This window comes from Pristiophorus japonicus, chromosome 5 (genome assembly GCF_044704955.1).
Source record: "Pristiophorus japonicus isolate sPriJap1 chromosome 5, sPriJap1.hap1, whole genome shotgun sequence".
Lineage (NCBI taxonomy): Eukaryota > Metazoa > Chordata > Chondrichthyes > Pristiophoridae > Pristiophorus > Pristiophorus japonicus.
Window position 1 is genome coordinate 64,421,515 of NC_091981.1, and position 26,038 is coordinate 64,447,552.

Consider the following 26,038-nt stretch of genomic DNA (forward strand, 5'->3'; position numbering starts at 1 on the left):
CAGTTCCCCTTACTAATTCCATTCTTAAAATAAGGCTGGGAGTTGTGCCCTGCTACATACTGCAGTTTTAAACCAAAATCTGGTTTAGTGTAAAAAACCCCAAAGTCTTTAAACAATGTAACAGTAAATAATTACAACATAAGCTGCAGAGGCCTACACCATTGATGTCAAGTGTATGTTATGTCAACAAAAAAAGTTGTTGTGTTAACTCCACCACATATATACTATAAAGCTTTTAGATCCCCGGTGGCATTGCTCAGGATCTGGAGTGCAGTGACTACTGCCGATTGCAGTCCCGCTGCAGTCTTATGCAGCAGCTCTTTGCATATCACCGTAATACAGCAAATTTATTCAATCAACGTACAAGATGTTTGGCACAAGGTAAAAATATTACACAACTTTTGAATACTGAATGTAAAACTATTTATCTACTTCTTTATAAAACTTATTTAACTAACCAGGACTAGGTTTCCCATGGGATTGAGCATTCTATGGGAGTAGGTTTCCTATAGGATCTGGTATCCTATGGGGGTTGCTTTCCTTTAGGAGTCGGTTTCCTGTGGGAGTCGGTTTCCTGTGGGAGTCGATTTCCTTTGGGAGTTGGTGTCCTATGAAGTAGGTTTCCTATAGGAGTTGGTTCCTATGGAATAGGTTTCCTATAGGAGTTGATTTCTTATGGAGTAGGTTTCCTATGGGACATGGTTTCCTATGGGACATGGTTTCCTATGGAGTAGGTTTGCTATGGGAGTTGGTTTGCTACAAGATCTATTTTTCTATGGGAGTCGGTTTTCCAATGGGAATCACTTTCCTATGGGAGTTGGTTTCCTACGTGCACCATGTTAACAAAATCATAAAATGTTTTATAAAAGAAGTGGGTATGATTTTGTTGCATGTAGCATCGAAAGGTTATTTATATATAATATACATGTATTGTCCTACTTCCCAGGGTGGATTTGCAGTATTTTCTTAAGGAGCAAATATTTTAATTTATTCTTCCCTTCTCTCTCACTAAAATATTTCAGAATTGCAAGGCTAATTTTCTTCTGCTTTGCCTCGAGTATGCTCATTTCTCAGGCACAAAGCGGAGTAAAAAGTGAGAGGGACCCATGATGGTTTATGTTCCATTTGCATGACACAAACGCTTCTGGGATCTTCGCTGGTGATGGAAGGGGGGATCACTCTTGTTTGGAACAAGTGAGAGCACATAAATGGTATGGAAATTAGGCAGGTGAGATGTCACCTCATTTCATTTGGGCAGAGGCCCAACCACAGGTTTGGAACAGCAAGTTGGTGCTTGCACCCAACCTCAGATTAGAGGATCTAATTTATTGGTATAAATAAGCACGGGCAGCAAAATCCTCCAGCTACAAAAAGTCCCGCTCACCTCGTTTTTCAGGGATAGCTCATGAGCATTGGAGTCTGGCTTCTGTTTTAAGACCACTACTGCAGTCCTCTCAGACCTGTAGCACTTCGACAGTTTCCTCCTCAAACTCTTCCCAAGGGGCATTCCTACATTTTGACAATTATAATAACCTGAACCCAAAACATACAGGGCTCAGGAACCATCACTTTGGGGAGGTTTCTGCTTGATGTGCTCAGGAAGGTAGGAGCCGTAGAAAATCAACCCATTTTTTGAGTTGCTTCGATGATTTAAAGACTACGGCCTAGAAATTCGGGAACGCCCCGTTTGGGGCGGTAATACTCGGGAGGCACAAGACTTTGCGACAGATGCAGAAGTCTTGCCTCTCGCGATAAATTGGGGTTACTTCCCCCGACAGGAAGTGGAACGCTAAATCAACTGTTCCACTTCCTTTCTGAGGCGGTAGTGGGGTGCACGGCTCGGGCGCGGGGCGCACGGCGCACGGCGCAGCCGTGCTATGCACTTAGGCCGCATAGTGCCGCCGTGAACGAGGGGCTCTTCCCTGAATGAAAGGGAAGGGCCCAAGCTGCATACTCTGCAAAATAAAAAGGTTCCTATCTGGACCACCGGGGAGCAGGGGTGACGCGCGATCAGCCCGGCACTCAAAGCTTTCCCCGAAGCTGTCGCTGGCACAGCTTCAGGGGTGATACCCAATTTAGGACCCAGAGTGCTGCGCACGGCGCTGATGTCATGATCTCCAGGCGCAGGAGATCAGGGCACAACACCATGCGCCATCGCTAAACTCCCGTCGAATTTAGCGGAAGTTGTTAATGGCATCGTGCCCGGTCGCAAAGTCGGTTACGCTCCATTAGCGCCCCATCGAGGCGCAAATTACCCTAATTTCTCTCCCTAAGTCTTTTCTCTCCCTCAGTTCCCACGATGGGTTGGTGGTCCTTGTGAAGGTTGTTGCTGTAGTGCTGCACAAGGGAGGATTTTCCTTCTGTCGAGTCACTAATGACCAGCTTTAGGCATGACTGACTGACTCCAGCATCAATGTTTAAAAAAGGGGAAAGGGATAATCCCGGCTACTACAGATCAGTCAGCCTAACATCAGTGGTGGGGAAACTGTTAAGAGACAAGAATCTAGGACAAAATTGGCATTTGGAAAAGTATAGGCTAATAAATGGAAGTCAGCATGAATTTGTTAAAAGCAAATTATTTTTGACTAACTTGATCGTGTTCCTCGTGTGGCTGACGTGTATATGGATTTTCAATTTAACGCAGAGATGTGAGAAGTGATACATTTTGGTAGGAAGAATGAGGAGAGGCAATATGAACGAAATGATACAATTTTAAAGTGGGTGCAGGAACAGAGAGACCGGGGGTGTACATACACAAATCTTTGAAGGAGGCAGGACAAGTTTAAAGGCTATTAAGAAAGAATTTGGGATCCTTGGCTTGATTAATAGAGGGATAGAGTACAAAAGCAAAACCTTCATAAAACGCTGGTTAGGCTTCACCTGGAGTATTGTTTTCACTTCTGGACACCACACTTTAGGAAGGATGTCAAGACATTGGAAAAGATGCAGAAGAGATTTACTAGAATGGTACCAGGGATAAGGGACTTCAGTTATGTGGGGAAACGGGAGAAGCTGGGATTGTTTTTCTTAGTGTAGAGAAGATTAAGAGGAGATTTGATAGAGGTGTTCAAGATCATAAATGGTTTTGATGGAGTAAATAAGGAGAAATTGTTTCCAGTGGCAGAAAGGTTGGTAACCAAAGGATACAAAATTAAAGTGATTGACAAAAGAACCAGATGTGAAATGAGGAAACCTTTTTTTTTATACACAGCAAGTTATTATGATCTGGAATGCTCTGCCTGAAAGGGAAAACATTTATAGGGCAATGGGGAAAGAGCAGGGGAGTGGGATAGCTCTACTGAAGAGCCGGCACAAACACATGGACCAAATAGCCTCTTTCTGTGCTGTATCATTCTATGATTCTATGATAATGCGTCAGCTCAGCATCGAAGCACCTCATAAATAGCACAGATGAGGGGTGAAAACTAAAACTCCTAGGATGTATAGTTCCCTCAGACACAGAGGTAGAATTTCCATGGGGATTTCCCTTGTAACTTTGGTGGGCACTGGGTCTTCCACCACAATTACAACATGAGAACCCTGTGAAAATTACTAGTGACAGAATTTGTCAAAAAAAGGAAAAAAAATGACTTGCATTTATATAGCGCCTTTCATAATCCTCAGGATGTCCCAAAGCGCTTTAAAGCCAATGAAGTACTTTTGAAATGTAGGAAATGTGGCTGCCAATTTTGCCCACAGCAAGCTCCCACATACAGTGACTATTTGTATTAATGCTTTTCTGTTCCTTCTGCACCTGCATCCTCTGCAATCCACACCCCACCCAAAACCCGAACCAGAAGTGGGGCCCCGCAATTGACCATATTGTTTCTCTGAGCCAGCGGGTGGCAGTGGCGGCGGGGGGAGAGAGCCGGTGGGCGCTGGAGGTGAGAGTGGCGGGCGGCGGGGCAGAGAGCCGATGGGTGGGGGAGAGAGCTGACAGGCGGTGGGGAAGAGAGGTGGCAGGCGCCCGGAGGACAGGAGGTGGGCGGCAGGGGGAGAGAGGTGACGGGGGCCAGGGGTTAGAGGCGGCGGGCGGTGGGGGAGAGAGCTGGTGGGCGGTGGGGGAGAGAGAGGTGGCGGGGGGCCGGGGAAGAGAGAGCCAGCGGGCAGCCAGGGGAGAGAGGCAGCGAGTGGCGGGGGGTGAGAGAGAGAGAGAGCTTGGTGGGGGTGGCGGTGGGGGGGGGGGGTGGCGGAAGAGAGAGACAGAGAGTGATATGTCCTTACTATACAGTATAAATGCACATGAGGCCCATACTTGAGAGAAGGTCACTCTGTGACCAGTTACCTTTATTACGAAGACCTCAAGTGATGAAGGTGGGTGGAGCTTCCCCTTTTATACCTGAAAATCCAGGTTAGGAGTGCCTCCCACAAGTTCACCCCTTGTGGTCAATGTTCCCATGGTGTACAACTTAGGTCAGCTTTTACATGGGTTACAATGATATTGAATACATGACATCACCTCCCCCCCAAAGTCTTATTGGGATCACAGGTTAAGTCTCTCTGGTGGTTTACGCTCCCTTGTAGAGCGCCTGAGTTGGGGCTCCGGTTGTTGGGCGCTGGCCTGAGTGTCTGCTGTTTGCGGTGCCTCAGGCCTGTCCGGACTGCCCACAGTGACTGGCTCTCCTCTACTTGGTTCCGGTGTTCGGTCATTGGTGGTGGAGTAAACTCTACATCGTGTTCTTCCTCTGCTTCTTCTATGGGGTTGCTGAACCTCCTTTTAGTTTGATCCACGTGTTGGCGGCAGATTTGTCCATTGGTAATTTTAACTACCAAAACCCTACTCTCCTCTTTGGCAATCACAGTGCCTGCAAGCCATTTGGGCCCTGCAGCGTAATTAAGGCCAAAAACAGGGTAATTGACATATATACATCACACCCTCGCATTCCATTCATGGTAGTCACACTCTGCTCTCAACAATTTATTTCATAGTATGGTGTTTAAGGGATAACCTGGTTTTGAGCGTCCTTTTCACTAGCAGCTCTGCGGGTGGAACCCCTGTGAGCAAGTGTGGTCGGGATCTATTGGCCAACAGGAGGCGTTTTAAGCGGCTTTGTAGGGAACCCCCTTGGATTCTGAGCATCCCCTGTTTGATTATCTGCACTGCTTGTTCCGCCTGGCCGTTTGAGGCCGGCTTGAACGGTGCCGTTCTGACATGGTTGATTCCATTGCCTGCCATGAAGTCCTGGAATTCAGTGCTTGTGAAGCACGGGCCATTGTCGCTGACCAAGACATCCGGTAGACCATGGGCGGCAAACGTAGGTTGTAGACTTTCTACCGTGACAGAGAATGTGCTTGAATTTAAAATGGCACACTCAATCCATTTGGAGTAGGCGTCTACTACAACCAAAAACATTTTTCCCATGAAAGGACCTGCGTAGTCCACATGGATGCGTGACCATGGCTTGGCGGGTAGGACCAGGGGCTAAGGGGGGCTTCCCTGTGTGCGTTGCCCAGCTGAGCACACGTGCTGCACCTGCGAACACAAAGTTCCAGGTCTGCATCTATCCCTGGCCACCAAACGTGTGATCTGGCAATTGCCTTCATCATGACAATGCCCGGGTGCTCATTGTGAAGTTCTCTGATAAACACCTCTCTGCCCGTCTGGGGCATGACTACTCGGTTTCCCCACAGTAGGCAATCGGCCTGAATCCTTGCGCCTATGAAACAGTTTAAATTCCTCAGGGCATGCCCTGTGCGTGGCTGCCCAGTCCCTATTCAGGACACATTTCTTAACTGCTGACATTAACGGGTCTTTATTTGTCCAGACTTTAATCTGACGGGCTGTCACAGGTGAGCCTTTGCTTTCGAAAGCTTCAACAGCCATGACCATCTCAGCATCATGTTCAGCTGCCCCCTCAGTGGTGGCTAGTAGGAGCCTGCTGAGTACATCGGCGCAGTTTTCAGTGCCCGGTCTGTGCCGAATTGTGTAGTCATAGGCGGCAAACGTAAGTGCCCTTCTTTGTATGCGGGCCGATGCTTTCGCATTTATGGCCTTGTTGTCGACCAAAAGGGACGTTAGGGGTTTGTGATCTGTCTCCAGCTCAAATTTCCTGCCAAACAGGTACTGGTGCATTTTTTTTACTGCATGTACACATGCTACCGCTCCCCTTTCTACCATCCCATAGTCCCTTTCTGCCTGGGACAGACTTCTGGAGGCATAAGCTACCGGCTGTAACTGACAATTGGCATTCACATGCTGCAACACACACCTGACCCCGTAGGACGAAGCATTGCACGTTAGATCAAGTTTCTTACACGGGTCATATAATGTTAACAGTTTGTTGGAGCATAACAAGTCGAGTGCTCTATCAAAAGCCCTTTCCTGGCTGTCCCCCCAGACCCAATCACGACCTTTGCATAGGAGCATGTGTAGCGGCTCTAACAGCGTGCTCAATTTGGGAAGAAAGTTACCAAAATAGTTCAGGAGCCCCAGGAACGAACGCAGCTCCATCGTGTTACGGGGTCTGGGTGCTCTCTGGATCGCTTCCGTTTTGGACGCAGTGGGTCTGATCTCGTCTGCTGCTACTCTCCTCCCCAGGAATTCTACCTCTGGAGCTAGGAAGACGCACTTCACCTTTTTCAGTCGCAGCTCTACCCGGTCCAGTCTGCATAGCACCTCCTCCAGGTTGTGGAGGTGTTCTTCAGTATCGCGACCCATGATGAGGATGTCGTCTTGAAAAACCACCGTCCTTGGAATCGACTTGAGGAGGCTTTCCATATTTCGTTGAAAGATTGCAGCGGCTAAACGAATCCCGAATGGACATCTGTTATACGCAAACAAGGCCTTGCGTGTCGTGATAGTGGTCAGCTTCTTCGACTCACTCGCCAGCTCCTGGGTCACGTAAGCTGAGGTCAGGTCCAATTTTGAAAAAAGTTTGCCACCGGATAGCGTCGCAAAGAGGTCCTCTGCTCTCAGTAGCGGATACTGGTCTTGGAGTGACACCCGTTTGATGGTGGACTTGTAATCGCCACATATCCTGACCGACCCATCCGCCTTGAGCACCGGCACAATCAGGCTCGCCCAGTCACTGAATTCGACTGGCGAGATGATGCTTTCCCTCAGCAGGCGGTCCAATTTGCGTTCTACCTTTTCCCGCATCACGTACGGCACCGCTCTGGCCTTGTGGTGTACTGGCCTAGCGTCCGGGTTTATGCAAATCACTACCTTGGCCCCCATGAAAGTGCTGATGCCGGGTTGAAATAATGAGTCAAATTTGTCCAGGATCTGTGAGCATGATACTCACTCCACAGAAGAAATTGCATTGACATCGCCCCATTTCCAGTTCATGACAGCAAGCCAACTCCTCCCCAGTAGTGCGGGACCGTCCCCCGGGACAATCCAGAGTGCAACCTGTTCTCCGAATCTTTGTGGGTCACGACTACCGTGGCGCTGCCTCGCACCGGAATGATCTCCTTTGTATATGTCCGTAGCTGTGCGTCAATCAGCAATAATTTTGGCCTCCTGGTCTTGGACACCCACAACCTTTCGAACTGTTTGATACTCATCAGGAACTGGCTGGCCCCCTTGTCGAGCTCCATTAATACTGAGATGCCATTGAGGAGCATTTTCATCATTATCGGTGGCGTCCTGGTATATGAGCTGTATATGTGCTCCACATGAACTTGCTGAACTTCAGCTTCCAGCAATTTCCCCCAGTATTCATTTGTTACATCAACCTGGCTGCAGGCTTCCTGCACATACACGTCAAGTGACCACTGATGTTGCAGTTTCAGTGGGTATATTGCTAATACCTGCAAGCTCTGGCTGGGTGTTTGCTTCCACACCTCCAGCATGAGCTGGAGGCCCCGTTGTTGGAAACAAAAGGTCCATTACCAGTCGATCGTCTCTGACTGTCTCTGTAACTGTCCTTAAGCGCACCATTAACAGGTGTTGATGGCCCCATTACTGGCCACATTGTCCATTGCGATGGCATGAATCGCCGTTCAACTAGCCATTGTCTCTGTTGAATTCCCCCTTTGTGCTCGACTATATGCATATCCGATTGCCCTTGTCTGCCTAGAGAACTGTGTGCCGCGTTAACAATGTTGATACCCTGCTTGTTTGCTGCATTTGAGCCAAGATTTTTGTCATACATCATTCTGGTCTCTTCCTCCCCTGAGATAAATGTCTGGGCTATGAAAGCCACTGCTTCCAAGGTCAAGTCCTTGGTCTCAATCAGTTTCCTGAAAACCCCAGCATGCCCGATGCCCTCAATAAAAAAGTCTCGCAGCATCTCCGCTCTGCATACATCTGGGAACTTACATAGGCTCGCCAGTAGCCGGAGATCTGCCACGAAGTCAGGAACGCTTTGCCCTTCTCGCCGCCGGTGGATGTAAAACCGGTGTCTCACCATGTGCATGCTGCTCGCCGGTTTAAGGTGTTCCCCGATCAACTTACTGAGCTCTTCGAACGTCTTGTCCGCCAGCTTCTCTGTCGATAGAAGGTCCTTCATCAGGGAGTACGTTCTGGATCCACAAAGCGTCAGGAGATGAGCCCTGCGTTTGTCGGCCGAATCCTGTCCCAACCATTCCTTAGTGACAGAACTTTGCTGTAGTCTCTCAATAAAGTCGTCCCAATCATCACCAATACAGTACCTCTCTTCTGTGCTGCTAGTGGCCATGCTCGCGTGGTTTAAATCCCAGTTTCTCGTCGCCAATGATATGTCCTTACTATACAGTATAAATGCACACGAGGCCCATACTTGAGAGAAGGTCACTCTGTGACCAGTTACCTTTATTACCAAGACCTCAAGTGATGAAGGTGGGTGGAGCTTTCCCTTTTATACCTGAAAGTCCAGGTTAGGAGTGTCTCCCACAAGTTCACCCCCTTGTGGTCAATGTTCTCAAGGTGTACAACTTAGGTCAGCTTGTACATGGGTTACAATGAAAGTGGGTGTGCGGGGGTGGGGGGGGAGGAGTGAACGAGCTGTAAGGGGGGAGGGGGGGAAGAGAGAGAGAGAGAGAGAGAGAGACACGGGGGGGGCGGTGGTAGTCGACAGAGGCATGGGGGGAGAGAGACGGGATCGGGGGGGCGCGGGAAGAGAGCGACATGGTGGGGGTTCGGAGCGGAGAGAGGGATCTCCGGGAAGACGGATCATGTTCTTCCAACCCCTTTACACCCACACCCGATTTCTCAGATAGCTCGGTGCGTGTGTTACAAGGGACATCATTGGAGTGAATGAAATCCAGAAGTCACAACACTCACTCTTCACTTCATACCCAATACATCAGTTAACAATCCGCACACAATGTCCCACCTATGGCGGGGAGGGGGGGGTAAGATCATGCACTTGGGCTGGAGTAAGAGACATCGGTTGGGGGATGCAGCGCTTGCGCTTGGGTAATGGACTTTGGCTGGGGGAGGGATGCACTTGCGCTGGGGCAAGGGAGGCTTTTGCTGGGTTCGAGATCTGTCCTCTATGGCTTCAGTAGTCAGAATGGATCAAATTACAATTTGCAAAGTCAGTCAGAACTTGGACCAGTGAAACTTCAGGTGTGGCTCATCCTCCAATCAGCAATAGGTCATGTGATAATGGAGAGCCAATCAGAGACATGGCGGCCATTCTATTAGTAAAACATGGTTGTGTCCTTAAATAAATGAAAAGATTACCTGTTTTATGAGTTGGTTGAGGGATAAATATTCACAAGGATAGCAGGAGAAATCCTTTGCTCCTCTTTGAAAATGGCTTTTGGGATCTTTTACATCCATCTGAGAATGCAGATGGGTTTAATGTTTTGTTACCTCCAATGGAGCACACTTCTCAGTACTACACAGAAGTGTTAGTTTAAATTATGTGCTCAAGTCCCTCGAATGGGACTTGAACCCACAACTTTCTGTCTTAGAGGTGAGAATGCTGCCACTGATAGAAGCTAAAACTCCTAATCCAGTTGAAGGAATTCAATTCTGGGAACAGAACAGAACTCAAGCTCTCGGCTCCAGGGAGAGAAGCAGAGCTCGTGAGGAAACTTCTGAGAAGCCTTTCTGACATACAAGGGTTTATGGGTAAATTAGTTTTTTATTTTCCCAGAATAATGTAATTATTAATGTATTATGTTCTAAATGTAAGCTTTGGATTGAATATACTAGCATAAATGAGGAAACAACATAGCCATTAACAGAATTGAAGATAATTGGTTGAATAATTTGATTGGTTGGTTTTGTGGCAGGTTCTGGTTTCAAAATTATAATTGCCAGTGAATGGAATTGATATTTGATTGTTTTGCAAATAGCTGATGAGGTATTTGAACCAATCAGCATTGTTAACTTATAGAATATTGGTTATTTCAGCCAATCGTGACATTTCAGGCTTGCGCACTGTTATGTATGCAACACCTTGTAACCAGCATTCTACCGCCACCAGAGGACGCATCTGTTGGAGTCCCAAGGGATCCCATCATCCCTTGGGAGCACTGCATATAAGCAGGCCTCCCAAGCTGTGCCAGCACTCTGGAGTCAGAATAAAGAGATTAAGGTCACATTTACTCAAGTCTACAGTACTCAGTCACATTGCTTTATTTGAGACATAACAACTGGATAACGAACCATCAGGTGAAAATGCAGAGAAGTGTTGGTATCCTGGAGAAATTCTCAGAAGGTGACGATTGGGAAGCCTTCGTGGAGCGATTTGACCAATACTTCGTGGCCAACGAGTTGGAAGGGAATGAGAATGCTGCCAAACGAAGGGCGATCCTCCTCACCGTCTGCAGGCAACAACCTATGGCCTCATGAAGAATCTTCTTGCTCCGGTGAAACCCACAACCAAATCGTATGAAGAACTGTGTACGCTGGTCCGGAGCACCTAAATCCGAAGGAGAGCGTTCTGATGGCAAGGTATCGATTTTATACATGTCAACGGTCTGAAGGGCAGGAAGTGGTGAGCAACGTCGCCGAACTAAGGCACCTTGCAGGACATTATGAAAAGGGCACTCAAAACAAGGCTCTCTCAAGTCCACCCTGATGTCCATGATCATGTCGAGGACAGGCAACATCAACAAAGCATGTACCATGATCGTGCAAATTTGTCACGCGATATTGAAGTCAATGACCCTGTATTTGTATTCAACTATGGACATGGTCCCAAATGACTTGCTGGCACTGTCGTAGCCAAAGAAGGGGATAGAGTGTTTGAGGTCAAACTTGCAAATGGACTAACTTGCAGAAAGCATTTGGACCAAACCAAACTGCGATTCACAGACAGCCACGAGCAACCTGAAGAGGACACCACCAATACACACACAAGTGGTAACCGACATCACGGTTGACCACGAAGCTGAACTCATCATTCCCAGCAGCCCAGAAAAGGCCCAACCAACTCACCTGCACCTGCATTTGTACTGAGACAATCGACTAGAGAGTGGAAAGCCCCAGATCGTCTCACCCTGTAAATAAGTGTACTATTGACTTTGGGGGGGGAGTGATGTTATGTATGCAACACCTTGTAACCAGCATTCTACAGCCACCAGAGGGCGCATCTGTTGGAGTCCCAAGGGATCCCAGCATCACTTGGGAGCACTGCATATAAACAGGCCTCCCATGCTGTGCCAGCACTCTGGAGTCAGAATAAAGAGACTAAGGTCACACTTACTCAAGTCTACAGTACTTAGTCACATTGCTTTATTTGAGACATAATGCACAATGTAAGAATTTTAATGCTATAATTTATATACACATGATTCAAGCCTATACTTGGCAATGTACAAATCATTGGCCTAGAACTTGTCTCAGGAGTACGTCTCCGACCTGCAAAACATTTACAAAATAACCTCCTGGCGCCCAGGCTGTGAAGAGTTGTGGTATTGGGCCTTGACGCAGAGGGCAGCGTAATGGCCCACGGATGCCAGGGACACAGGCGATTTGGCAGCGTGCCTAGTATCACATGGGGCCGGTCTTCCAATGACAAAGGAGATTTCCATTGCAATCATTTGTGAAGGGAGTCCCCTAATGACATGCACTGGATCCCCAAATAATTATACAATGTACAGAATTGCAATTTTATTCATAAGTTCCTTCATTGCACCAACCTCAATAAAAAGTTGATTTTTTGATAAATAATTTTAAACATCATTAATCCAGGCCAATATTTGCTTAAACTCATTTAAAGTGTATGTGCATAATTTTGGATTTTTAAATGTTTTATTTAAGCCTGCTTTTACCAGTCATAAGAGTTGTGTGTGTAATTGCTGGGCAGTTGTTGGCCAAAAAGCCCATCTCTGTGCCAGCAACACTCAGCTTTCGGGTGGTTCAAGATGATCTGTCAAGGTGTACCTTGACAGATCGCAAGTTCCGAATTTTTTGCACATGCTGAAATCCAGAAATCCTGGGGCCTTTCAAAGGGAATACAATGGCATACTTTGAGAGTACGTCATCGCAGACACTGCAATTTCAGGGTCTTTGTAGTTACCAAGTACCTTCTTTCAGAGTGACTTTTTCATTCATCCTAATCTATTGCACATAATAGAATTAAATTAGAAATTCAAGATATTAATTTTTTTAAAGAAAGGTCCTATGTCCTCATTGTTTTAGTTCACTTTAATTCAAGTTTCTTCATGCAAGTCCTAGATGTAACTGAAGACAAATGACCTGATTGTAGATGTCTGCCGGAGTTGATTTGGTACTGTGAAAGGTGGAGTCTAATCAGCCTCCCTGCAAATTGTGAACTCCTCTAATTATAGTGTTAACAAGAACTTTTCTTCTAATCTGTAGTCTTGCTTGAGGCTTGTTATGTTTGTACCTGTGTTCTCTAGTTCTCCGCTCACAGTCCAAGTTAAATAGGCTGCTATGTCAAGATGGTCTTTCCCTAGCAGCATTTTAAAGTTATTGTTCATGTGTTCCCCTCCCAAACTTTCCCTTCCCCAAGAATGAGAATTCAGTTCTGTGAGTTTCTCTTGGTAACTTATAGTGCATTTACACTATGAATTTAGTGCCTTTGCAATGCGCTTATAACTTTGCACCAACACTAAATAGGTGGGGCCTGTAATTCCTGGGGCCAGAGAGTGTGGAATTTACACCCCATGGTGCTGGTAAGAACTTGCGGGTGCCATGCCGTTCTAGTGACAGAGAGTACAGCAAAATGCCACAAACATATTGCTTGAGATAAATATTGGCCAGGATACCAGGGTGAACGCCCCTATTCTTCATAGAAACATAGAATGATACAGCACAGAAGGAGGCCGTTTAACTCATCGTGACTGTGCCAGCTCTTTGATAGAGCTATCTAATTAATCCCACTCGCCTGCTCTTTCCTCTTAGCCCTGTAAATGTTTTCCGTTCAAGTATTTAGCCAATTCTCTTTTGAAAGTTACGACTGAATCTGCTTCCATCACCCTTTCAGGCAGTGCAGTCCAGCTCATAACTGCACACTCTGTAAAAAAATGTTTCCTCATGTCGCCTCTGGTTCTTTTGCCAATCAGCTTAAATCTGTGTCCTCTGCATACCAACCATTCTGCCACTGGAAATATTTTCTCTTTATTTACTCTGTCAAAACCATTCATGATTTTGAATACATCTATCAAATCTCTCCTTACCTTTCTGTGCTCTAAGGAGAATAACCCCTGCTTCTCCAGTCTCGCCAATTAACTGAGGACTGGAAGGCTGTTTCCAGTGGGGTTCCGCAGGGCTCAGTCCCTTGCTTTTTCAGATATATATCAATGATTTAGACTTGAATATAAGGGGTATAATTAAAATGTTTGCAGATGATACAAAAATTGGCTGTGTGGTTGATAACGAAGAAGAAAGCTGGAGACTGCAGGAAGACATCAAAGAACTGGTCAGGTGGGCAGAACAGTGGCAAATATAATTCAATCCGGAGAAGTATGAGGTAATGCATTTGGGGAGGGCTAACAAGGCAAGGGAATGCACATTAAATGGTAAGGCACTGAGAAGTGCAGAGGAACAAAGGGACTTTGGAGTGCATCCCTGAAATTAGCAGGCCAGGTCGATAAGGTGGTTAAGAAGGCATACGGAATACTTGCCTTTATTAGCCAAGGCATAGAATACAAAAGCAGGGAGGTTATGCTTTAACTGTATAAAACACTAGTTAGGCCACAGCTAGAGTACTGCGTGCAATTCTGGTCACCACATTACAGGAAAGATGTGATTGCGTCAAAGAGCATACAGAGGAGATTTACGAGGATGTTGCCTGGATTGGAGAATTTTAGCTATGAGGAAAGATTGGATAGACTGGGGTTGTTTTCTGTGGAACAGAGGACGCTAAGGGGAGATCTTATTGAGCTGTATAAAATTATGAGGAACCGAGTGGCTAGGAAGGACCTATTTCCCTTAGCAGAGAGGTCAACAACTAGGGACATAGATTTAAAGTAATTGGTAGGAGGTTTAGAGGTGATTTCAGGGGAATTTCTTTTCACCCAGAGCATGGTGGGGGTCTGGACTGAAAGGGTGGTAGAGGCAGACACCTCATCACATTTAAAAAGTACTTGGATGTGTGCTTGAAGTGCCGTAACCTTCAGGGTTACGGACCTAGAGCTGGAAAGTGGGATTAAGCTGGATAGCTCTTTGTCGGCTGGGCCGAAATGGCCTCCTTCCATGCTGTAAACTTCTATGATTCTATGGTATGAATCACCTCATCCCAGTTACCATTCTAGTAAATCTGTTCTGCACCTGCACCAAGGCCTTGACATCTTTCCTGAAGTTTGGTGCCCAGAATTGAACAAAATAATCCAGCTGAGGCCAAACCGGTGTTTTAAAAAGGTTTAGTATAACATCCTTGCTTTTGTACTCTATTCCTTTATTAATAAAGGCAAGATTCCCATATGTTTTTTTAACAGCCTTCTCAACTTGTCTTGCCACCTTCAAAGATTTGAGTACCTACAATTCCAGGTATCTCTGTTCCTACAGCCCCTTTAAAATTGTACCATTTAGTTCATATTGCCTCTCCTCATTCTTTCTACCAAATATATCACTTCCCACTTTTCTTCATTAAATTTCATTTGCCGTGTGTCTGCGCATTTCACCAATATATCTATGTTCTCCTGAAGTCTGTTCGTATCCTCCTCATTATTTACTACATTTCCAAGTTTTGAATCATCTGCAAACTTTGCCCTGTATTCCCAAGTCCAACAATTGTCAAAATAGTGCCACGGGATCTTTTACATCCACCTGAGAACAGTTGCGGCCTCGGTTTAACGTCTCATTCGAAAGATGGCACTTCCGACACTGCTGCGCTCCCTCAGTACTGCAATGTAGTGTCAGCTTAGATTATGTGGAGTGGAATTTGAATCTTCTGACTCAGAGGAGAGTGCTACCACTGAGCCATGGCTACCAACGTGTATAAGTGGCAAATATTTCATCAATCCAGTTATAAATGGTAAACGGCCTGTAAAAATAGAGCAGCTGTAAAGACCAGACCAAGAACCAGGTCATTGAAGTCCTGATTGACAGTGCATTTGAAAAATTGCAATTGGTTTGTGGGAAGGAACCTGAGCTGTGCTCAGAGATCCTGGCAGTATATTAATGACTAGATTAACCAAAGGCCAAATGAGTACCTGAGACTGGAGTGCAAGAAAATTATGTCTTGAAAAAGACGACCAAGATAAGGCAAAAATATCACCACATCTTAATGTGGAGCTGAAGGAAAAGTTGCTTTTAACTGTGACTGCTTAAAAGTTATCAGCAAAAGAATAAAATAATTGCACAGTCAAAATAATGAATGTAATATAAGGTGATACATGTAATTCTCTTTAATAATTCACATTGCTTTTATACTTAATGGCCAAAATACCAATGAAAATAAGGTAAGGTGGCCCATCTGAGAAAAAATCTTTCACAGTACATGAGGTAATTTATATGGAGAGAGTTTTCTGAAGGTAATGGTAAGAAAGAGGTTGGAGGGCTGTACAGAACACCGGGCATGTATCAATGATATGCTGTATAATTTTCACTTCCCATTGCCTGCTGATTATTACGAGAGGTATGAAAGAGTTGTACACAAAGACACAGTACCCAAAGGAATAAGTGGATCAGCAATGGCTCATCTGCACCATATATGGTGTATAGAGAAAGGAATTAATTTAAAATGATGGGCTAGAACCACCACTTTTTTTGCATGCTTAATGCCCACTTAACGCCCATTTTACCGCTGAAATGACGTGTAACTCCCATATATCTATCACCCATTTTGGCACAAAATGGAAACTGACGGGCATTTTTAGGAAACTTATCGCCGAGCGTTACTTTGCCCATGTGCTTAATGCTGGGGGAAAATATTACCACCCGCTCACTTTTTTGGGGCGGAATCATCAGAATGGCCGAAATCAACGCCCATAATATTGCCCGCACGGAATTAATGCTGAGATTCAATAATACTGCCCGCCCACTTTTTTTTGTCGTAAAGAGCACATCTGGCGAAACTAAAGCCCAGGAGATCACCCACCGTCAGTTTCACCACCTCGCACACATACCGCCACAATATCGCTCACCCAAAATAACACCCAGAAAATATGGAACTATTCTGAATGAACACCAGTGGTGTGGCAGGCATTTTTAAAATTGCACTCTTACGTGAGGAGCTGATATCTGAACGATTTGTCTCAAAGAGCATTGATGTGAGAGACAACGCTGACACACTGCTGTGTCTGTACAGCTCAGACATCAATGGTGCCCATCAACTTGGTGCCAGTTAAAGTTTATGTTGATTGATGTTAAGTTGTATTTAACCCTTTCATGTTAATGAATCACCCGTGTGTAACAGTGCAGCTATCTGAGACAATGCGCAACAATGTTATGTTCAATAACAAAAATTTTATACTAACATTAGTCTGAAATCATAAATGTCACAGCCAATAACCCCTGCCCACACCCCACTTTTTCCACTATTGACATCAATCAAATGTTCAACATGTCCAGCAACACAGAATACAAAGGCAAAGCAGGAGCGTGGTCCCCAGCCCCCATACATTGCCACAAATTGCATACACCCAGATGGAGATACAACACAGCCATCACCTGCAGACATGCACCTCACTTTCCTTCCCCCCCTCCCGTCTTCTCCCCACCTGGCCGAGGAGTTCCTCAGGCGGTGCCTCATTGGGGGGGGGATGAAAGCAGATGTGGTCGTTGCACGGGTACGAGAGTGGGGGGTGCCAAGGGGGCAACATTCTCTGATGCAGAAGCAGGATCTTGGTCCTTGCTCTCATCTGTCATTCGCAGTGGTGGTGCAGAACCTGCGGTGGAATGCTGCGCTCGGGGACCATTGGGAGGCCTGTGCCAGCAATGTTCCTGGCTATCGCATCCAGGGTCTCCGTCATCCGCGGAATGTACTCGGTCATCGTGGCCAGCTGTCGGGATATGCCCCCCAATGCTTCGATGAGCTGGTCACCAATGTCTATAATCCTTCTGGACAACTGTACCATCTCTCTGCTGTCATGTGGTGCTCGTGGAACAGACCTGCCGCGTCCACGAGACCTCCGTCGGTCGGTGCCATCCTGGAGACAAATGGGGTACCTGGTGGCAAGGTGCTTGGGACCGGTACCTCCAGAGTGGAGGCGGGAATGACTGGAGGATCACTATATGGCTTTGGGGTGGAATGGCTTCTGGAGTGTGGCGATGCAGGTTCCTCGAAGTCCGCACTCTCATCTGTGGAGAACAGACCCAGCGGATTGATGGGCGAGAATTGGAGCTCCTCAGATGTTAGATCGTCCGGAGAGTCTGGCCCCACGCCCCCACCTTCTGGTCTCTGTGGTCTTACCTTGGGACGCGCTGCTGGCTGAGCTGCAAAACACAAATGAGGTTATTAAAGGAGAAGGAGGTGCTAGGGTCACAAGGTGATTCCAGCGCTACACACAGCATATGCACGACAAAAGCACCACCGCTCTCAAAATCATCGCAGACATCACATTTCATGACCATTAACACATTTACATTCCAATGATTTTCATTAGGCCTTCATTATTTCTATGACAATTTTAGAAATTATCTATCATATATGATTGTTTGGATATGAGTGATCTTGTGATCCTCCAGTCATTCCCGCCTCCACTCTGGAGGTACCAGTCCCAAGCACCTTGCCACCCGGCACCCCATTTGTCTCCAGGATGGCACCGACCGACGGAGGTCTCGTGGACATGGCAGGTCTGTTCCACGAGCACCACATGACAGCAGAGAGATGGTACAGTTGTCCAGGAGGACTATAGACATTGGTGACCAGCTCATCGAAACATTGGGGGGCATATCCCGACAGCTGGCCATCTATTGACTTTACATCACGCAATGGTGTAAGCTTTACTCACGTGGCATCACTTCAGGGTCTGCAGATTCGTCCGTGGCTGTCTAGGGGTGGGTCCCCACGAGTGCGAGCACCCGCTCCTCCATCTCAGTGATGTCGCTGGGGACTGGTGGCCCTCCACTCGCTCGCCTCTGCATGGACCTCATTGTCGATAGCTTCTTCTGTAAAAGGTGATAGAACGACATGGCATGAGCTCATTGCGTGTTATCATTGCGAGGTACTGTCACAGAGACTGATACAACACATAACCGACAGATGTAATCATGATTATTATGAAAATTGTCATTCTTTACCTAAAGACGTACACCGTGACCGCAGGCTTTGAGTAAAACATTCCCGGTAAAAGTGAAAGACCTCACATCTGATGATAGTAACTCATGACTGTTACAAATCAAATTATAAATACATAAGTACATGTAAGTAATGTAATACTTACTTTTGCGGATCCCACAAGGTCATTCCATCGTTTGCGGCATTGGTTGCCCTCACGTACCTCGTTGGTCGCCAACGAGACCACCTCAGCTATCTCGGTCCATATCCTCTGGCATGCCTTTGGGTTGGGCTTCCCACGCCCTCCCTGTGTCAAATCACCCCAGCGTGACTCGACCTCCTGCAGGAAGGAGGCATTTGCCTCGTCCGAGAACCGGCTGGCTCTTTTGCGCCCTCCAATGTGCTCCTCTCCCACAGCGTGCTGTGATGCCTCCTCCTCTGTCTTCATTATATGACAAATATGTGGCTGGTAAGAGCAAATTTTTGTTTGCCTACTTGCTGTGAAGCTCTAAAGTCTCCCTCCTTCCTCTCAAAGCAGCCATACCACACCCAGACATACCTTCAGCCCTCTGAGCTCCCACTCTCTCTGTCTCCTCTTCTGCGCATGTCACGATGACCCTTGACCTCCTGAATCGCGGAAATCGAGCATTGCCATGCCGTTGCTAAGTGTTTTGTATGTAAACATTACCAATGTGTAAGACTTGCCACCAGGGGGCGCACCTGTGGGCGATCCAAGGGTCACCTGCACACCCTGGGCAAGCAGGTATAAAAGGCAGTCCACCAGGTCGCTTCCTCACTCTGGAGTTACATTAACGAGACCAAGGTCACAAGAATATACAGTCTTGTGGAGTTATTTTGAACATAACAATTGGCGACAAGTAACAGATCACGAACTTTCACACGGTATGGCTGCTGTTGGTATTCTTGAGAGATTTGTTGAGGGTGATGATTGAGAAACCTTCGTTGAGCGTCTTGACCAGTACTTCGTGGCCAACGAGCAGGAAAAGGAAGAAACCGCAGTCAAGTGCAGGGCGATTTTCCTCACCATTTGCGGCCTCATCAAAAATCTGCTAGCACCGACGAAACCAACGGAGAAGACATATGAAGAGTTGTGCACCCTGATTTGGGAACACCTCAAGCCGAAGGAGAGCATCTTGTTGGCCAGTTATCGTTTTTACACGCACCACTGCTCTGAGGGCCAAGACGTGGCGAGCTATGTCGCTGACATAACACGCCTTGTGGGACAGTGCATATTTGCTGGATTTTTGGGGGAAGTGTTGCGGGACTTTTTCGTGCTTGGAATCGGCCATGAGTCATTCTTCGCAAACTGCTGTCTGCCGAATCTCTAGATCTGAGCAAGGCAATCATGATAGCCCAGGTTTTTATGTCCACGAACGATAACACTAAACAGATATCATTGCAGCATCGGAACTCACCAGCAGTACTGTGCATAAAATAACGCCTTCAGCAGGCAGAACTATACATGGCAGGGCCTACACGTCCGCAGAGGCCAGACCTAGGATGACTCAGAGTCCGCCGTGGGGCGTGAATGCAAATCCATTAGCACCATGTTGGCACTGCAGGGGTAATCATCGAGCCCATCAATGTCGATTCAAACACTACGTGTGCAAGGGCTGTGGAACAATGGGGCACCTCCAGCGAATGTGCAGATGTGCTGCGACTCACCACGTGGCAGAGTCGGCAGAAGATGACCGATCCGGCGCGATCATGCTGAACAAGTAAGAGAGGCAACTTAACCCGTGGCTGAAGAGGAAGTGTATGGGGTACACACCTTCACCACCAAAAGTCCTCTGATAATGTTACAAGTCAAATTAAACGGCATTCCAGTTTCCATGGAATTGGACACGGGGGCAAGTCAGTCAATTTTGAGAAACTGTGGGGCAATAAGGCACAAAGGCCAAAACTAAGCCCGATCCACGCCAAGCTGTGCACTTACACCAAAGAGCTTATACCAGTCATTGGCAGTACGGCAGTGATGGTATCGTACGATGGAGCTGTGCATGATTTACCACTATGGATTGTACCAGGCGATTTCCCAACGCTGTTCGGCAGAAGCTGGCTAGGAAAGATCCAATGGACCTGGGACGACATCAAAGCACTGTCTTCAGTGGATGACGTCTCATGCGTCCAAGTGCTAAACAAATTCCCGTCATTATTCGAGCGAGGCATCGGCAACTTCACAGGTGTCAAAATGCAGATCCAGCTGGTCCCTGATGCACAGCCCGTTCATCACAAGGCCCAAGCGGTTCCATACATGATGCAAAAGAAAGTCGAGTTTGAGCTGGACAGACTTTAATGAGAGGGGATCATATCGCCAGTTGAGTTCAACGAGTGGGCCAGTCTAATTGTTCCGGTGTTGAAAAGCGATGGGACGGTCAGAATTTGTGGGATCAACCGAGTCTTGTTACAGGACCAGTACCCACTACCCAAAGCGGAGGACCTGTTTGCAATGCTAGCAGGGGGGAATTCGTTCACCAAGCTGGATCTAACCTCTGCTTACATGACACAGGAGCTGGCTGAACCTTCGAAAAAATTGATGTGTATCAATTTTTGTTCATATACCACTTTGGGATGCCCCTTTGGGATGCGCTCGGCTGTGGCCATCTTCCAGAGGAACATGGAGAGTTTGCTGAAATCGGTTCGGTGCACCGTGGTGTTCCAAGATGACATCTTGATCACCGGCCGCAACACCACCGAACACCTGCACAACCTGGAAGAGGTTGTCAAGCGACTGGACAGAGTGGGACTCAGGCTGAAATGCGCCAAGTGTGTTTTCCTGGTGCCAGAGGTCGAATATCTGGGGAGAAAGATTGCGGCGGACAGCATCAGATCCATGGACTCCAAGACGGAGGTATTCAAGAATGCATTCAGACCACAGAATGTGACGGAGCTGTCTTCGTTCCTGGGACTCCAACTATTTTGGTAACTTTCTACCGGGGTTGAGCACTTTGCTGGAACCATTGCATTTATTGCTACGCAAGGGTGACAACTGCGTTTACGGTAAATATCAAGAGACAGCCTTTAACAAGGCCAAAAACCTGCTATGTTTTAGCAAGTTACTTGTATTGTATGACCCGTGTAAACGTTTAGTACTAGATTGTGATGCATCTTTGTACGGGGTCGGTTGTGTGTTACAGCAAGCCAATGGATCAGGCAAACTGCAACCGGTTGCATATGCGTCCAGAAGTTTATCTAAGGCTGAAAGAGCCTACAGTATGGTTGAAAAAGAAGCATTAGCATGCATATACGGGGTTAAGAAAATTCACCAATACCTATTTGGACTCCGGTTTGAGCTCAAAACCGATCACAAGCCGCTCATTTCGCTGTTCTCAGAAAGCAAAGGTATTAACACCAATGCTTCGTCCCACATCCAAAGATGGGATTAATGTTATCTGCATATGATTATGTAATCCGCCACAGACCAGGCACTGAGAATTGTGCGGATGCCCTCAGTCGGGTACCATTGCCCACCACCGGGGTGGAAATGGCGGAACCTGCAGACTTGCTCCTTGTAATGGATGCTTTTGAGAGCGAGGGGTCACCCGTCAGAGCTCGCCAGATCAGGACCTGGACTAGCCAGGACCCTGTGCTATCATTAGTAAAAAACTGTGTCCTCAATGGGAACTGGTCGGCAGTTCCAGGAGAAATGCAAGACGAAATTAAGCCGTTCCACCGACGCAAGGATGAAATATCCATCCATTTGGACTGCCTCCTATGGGGGAATCGTGTAATTTTGCCCAAAAAAGGCAGAGAAACGTTTATACGCGACATTCATAGTACCCACCCAGGCATAGTCATGATGAAGGCTATCGCCAGGTTGCACGTTTGGTGGCCCGGCATTGACTCGGAATTGGAGACATGTGTATACCAATGTAACACTTGCTCACAGTTGAGCAATACATCAAGAGGGGCCCCACTGAGTCTGTGGTTATGGCCCTCCAAACCATGGTCCAGGGTCCACATAGATTTCGCTGGCCCCTTTCTAGGAAATATGTTCCTAGTAGCAGTGGACGCTTACTCTAAATGGATTGAATGTATAATAATGTCGTCATGTACATCCACTGCCACCATTGTTTGCCAACCATGGTTTGCCTGACATCCTTGTTAGTGACAATGGACCATGCTTCACCAGCTCGGAATTCAACGAGTTCATGACCTGCAATGGCATCAAGTATGTCAGGTCTGCACCGTTTAAGCCCGCATCCAATGGTCAAGTGGGCAGTCCAAACCATCAAGCAGAGCTTGAAACGCATGACGGATGGTTCCCTGCAGACCCGGATACTGCTCAGCTACCGCATGCGACCCCATTCGCTTACTGAGGTTCCCCCTGCAGAATTGCTAATGAAGAGAGCACTCAAAACCAGGCTCTCCTTAGTCCACCCGGATCTCAATGATCATGTAGAAACCCGACGTCACCGGCATAACATGTACCACGATCGCGTGGCTGTATCGCGTGACATTGAGGTTAATGACCCTGTGTTTGTCCTTAATTATGGTCATGGTCCCAAATGGGTTGCTGGCTCCGTGTTAGCCAAGGAGGGGAATAGAGTGTTTGTTGTCAAACATTTGACTGGACCAACGTGCAGAAAGCACTTGGATCAGACCAAACTGCGGTTCACTGACAACCAAGAACAGTTTGAAGAGGACTTTACCATCAATGATCCACCCGCACACATCCAACCAGCAATCAACCTCGCGGTCAACCACGAGGATGAACCCACCATGCCTGACAGTCTGATCAGACCAGCCGTGCTGCCGTGCAGCAACGATCAGCCCAACTCACCCATGCCAGGATTTCAACTCCGCCGATCAACCCAGGAACGTAGAGCCCCGGATCGCCTCAACTTGTAAACAACTTCTATCTAAGACTTTGAAGGGGGAATGATGTTATATATGTAAACATTACCAATGTGTGAGACTTGCCACCAGGGGGCACACCTGTAGGTGACCCAAGGATCACCTGCACACCCTGGGCAAGCAGGGATAAAAGGCAGTCCACCATGCTGCTTCCCCACTCTGGAGTCACGTTAAAGAGACCAAGGTCACAACAGTTTGAGCTTACAATATACAGTCTTGTGGAGTTATTCTGAACATAACACTAAGGACAGCCATACTTTAGGGCAGAAGGTCAAAAAAATTTAACGTTACCGGCCATTTTATATAGCTCGCGGTAACGTCCATTTTCAGAAATGGAGAGTAGGTGTTTTGAGAATGGGTGAGAAGCCAGCGATCTGAAAACCCTTTTTAACGCCCACACCAGAAATAACCACAAAAGTGGAGGTTCTAGCCCCAAGGCTTTGCAATCCCGCATTTCTGATCATCCTCATCATAGGCAGTCCCTCGGGGTCGAGGATGATTTGCTTCTATTATGTCCTTACTATACAGTACAAATACACACGAGGCCCATACTTGAGAGAAGGTCACTCTGTGACCAGTAATCTTTATTAGCCAGCACTGAAGCGATGAAGGTGGGTGGAGCTTTTCCTTTTAGACCTGAAAGTCCAGGTTAGGAGTGTCTCCCACAAGTTCACCACCCAGTGGTCAGTGTTCCCATGGTGTACAACTTAGGTCAGTTTATACATGGGTTACAATGACAGTTGAATACATGACATCACCTCCCCCCGCAAAGTCTTATTGGGATCACAGGTTAAATCTCTCTAGTGGTTTACGCTCCCTTGTAGAGCGCCTGAGTTGGGGCTCCGGTTGTTGGGCGCTGGCCTGAGTGTCTGCTGTGTGCGGTGCCTCAGGCCTGTCCGGACTGCCCACAGTTACTGGGCTCTCCTCCACTTGGTTCCAATGTTTGGTCACCTGTGGTGGAGTGAACTCTACATCGTGTTCTTCCTCTGCTTCTTCTATGGGGTTACTGAACCTCCTTTTAGTTTGATTCACGTGTTTGCGGCAGATTTGTCCATTGGTAAGTTTAACTACCAGAATCCTATACCCCTCTTTAGCAATCACAGTGCCTGAGAACCATTTGGGCCCTGCCGTGTAGTTGAGGACAAAGACAGGGTCATTGACATGAATACATTGTGCCCTTGCATTCCCGTCATGGTAGTCACATTGTGACCGGTGCCTGCTCTCAACAATTTCTTTCATGGTGGGGTGTATAAGGGATAACCTGGTTTTGAGCGTCCTTTTCATTAGCAGCTCTGCGGGTGGAACCCCTGTGAGCGAGTGTGGTCGGGATCTATTGGCCAACAGGAGGCGTGATAAGCGGCTTTGTAGGGAACCCCCTTGGATTCTGAGCATCCCCTATTTGATTATCTGCACTGCTCGTTCCGCCTGGCCGTTTGAGGCCGGCTTGAACGGTGCCGTTCTGACATGATACCATTTCCTGCCATGAAGTTCTGGAATTCAATGCTTGTAAAGCACGGGCCATTGTCGCTGACCAAGACGTCCGGTAGACCATGGGCGGCGAACATTGCCCGTAGATTTTCTACCGTGGCAGAGGATGTGCTTCAATTGAGAATGACGCACTCCAACCATTTGGAGTAGGCATCAACTGCAACCAAAAACATTTTTCGCATGAAAGGACCTGTGTAGTCCACATGTCTTGGCGGGTAGGACCAGGGGCTAAGGGGGGGCTTCCCTGGGCACATTGCCCAGCTGAGCACACGTGTTGCACCTGCGAACACAAAGTTCCAGGTCTGCATCTATCCCTGGCCACCAAACGTGAGACCTGGCAATTGCCTTCATCATGACAATGTCCGGGTGCCCATGGTGGAGTTCTCGGATGAACACCTCTCTGCCCCTCTGGGGCATGACTACTCGGTTTCCCCATAGTAGACAATCGGCCTGAATCGAGAGTTCATCCTTGCGCCTATGAAACAGTTTAAATTCCTCAGGGCATGCCCCATACGTGGCTGCCCAGTCCCCATTCAGGACACATTTCTTGACTAAAGACAGTAGCGGGTCTCTATTTGTCCAGACTTTGATTTGATGGGCTGTCACGGGTGAGCCTTCGCTTTCGAAAGCTTCAACAGCCATGACCATCTCAGCAGCATGCTTGGTTGCTCCCCTCAATAGTGGCTAGAGGGAGCCTGCTGAGTGCATCGGCACAGTTTTCAGTGCCCGGTCTGTGCCAAATTGTATAGTTATAGGCGGCTAACGTGAGTGCCCACTTCTGTATACGGGCCGATGCATTTGCATATATGGCCTTGTTGTCGGTCAAAAGGGACATTAGGGGTTTGCGATCTGTCTCCAGCTCAAATTTCCTGCCAAACAGGTACTGGTGCATTTTTCTTACTGCATATACACATGCAAGCGCCTCCTTTTCTACCATCCCGTTGCCCCTTTCTGCCTGGGACAGACTTCTGGAGGCATAAGCTACCGGCTGTAACTCACCATTGGCATTAACATGCTGCAACACACACCCGACCCCATAGGACAATGCATCGCACGTTAAAACAAGTTTCTTATATGGGTCATATAGCGTTAACAGATTGTTGGAGCATAACAAATTGCGTGCTCTATCAAAAGCCCTTTCCTGGCTGTCCCCCCAGACCCAT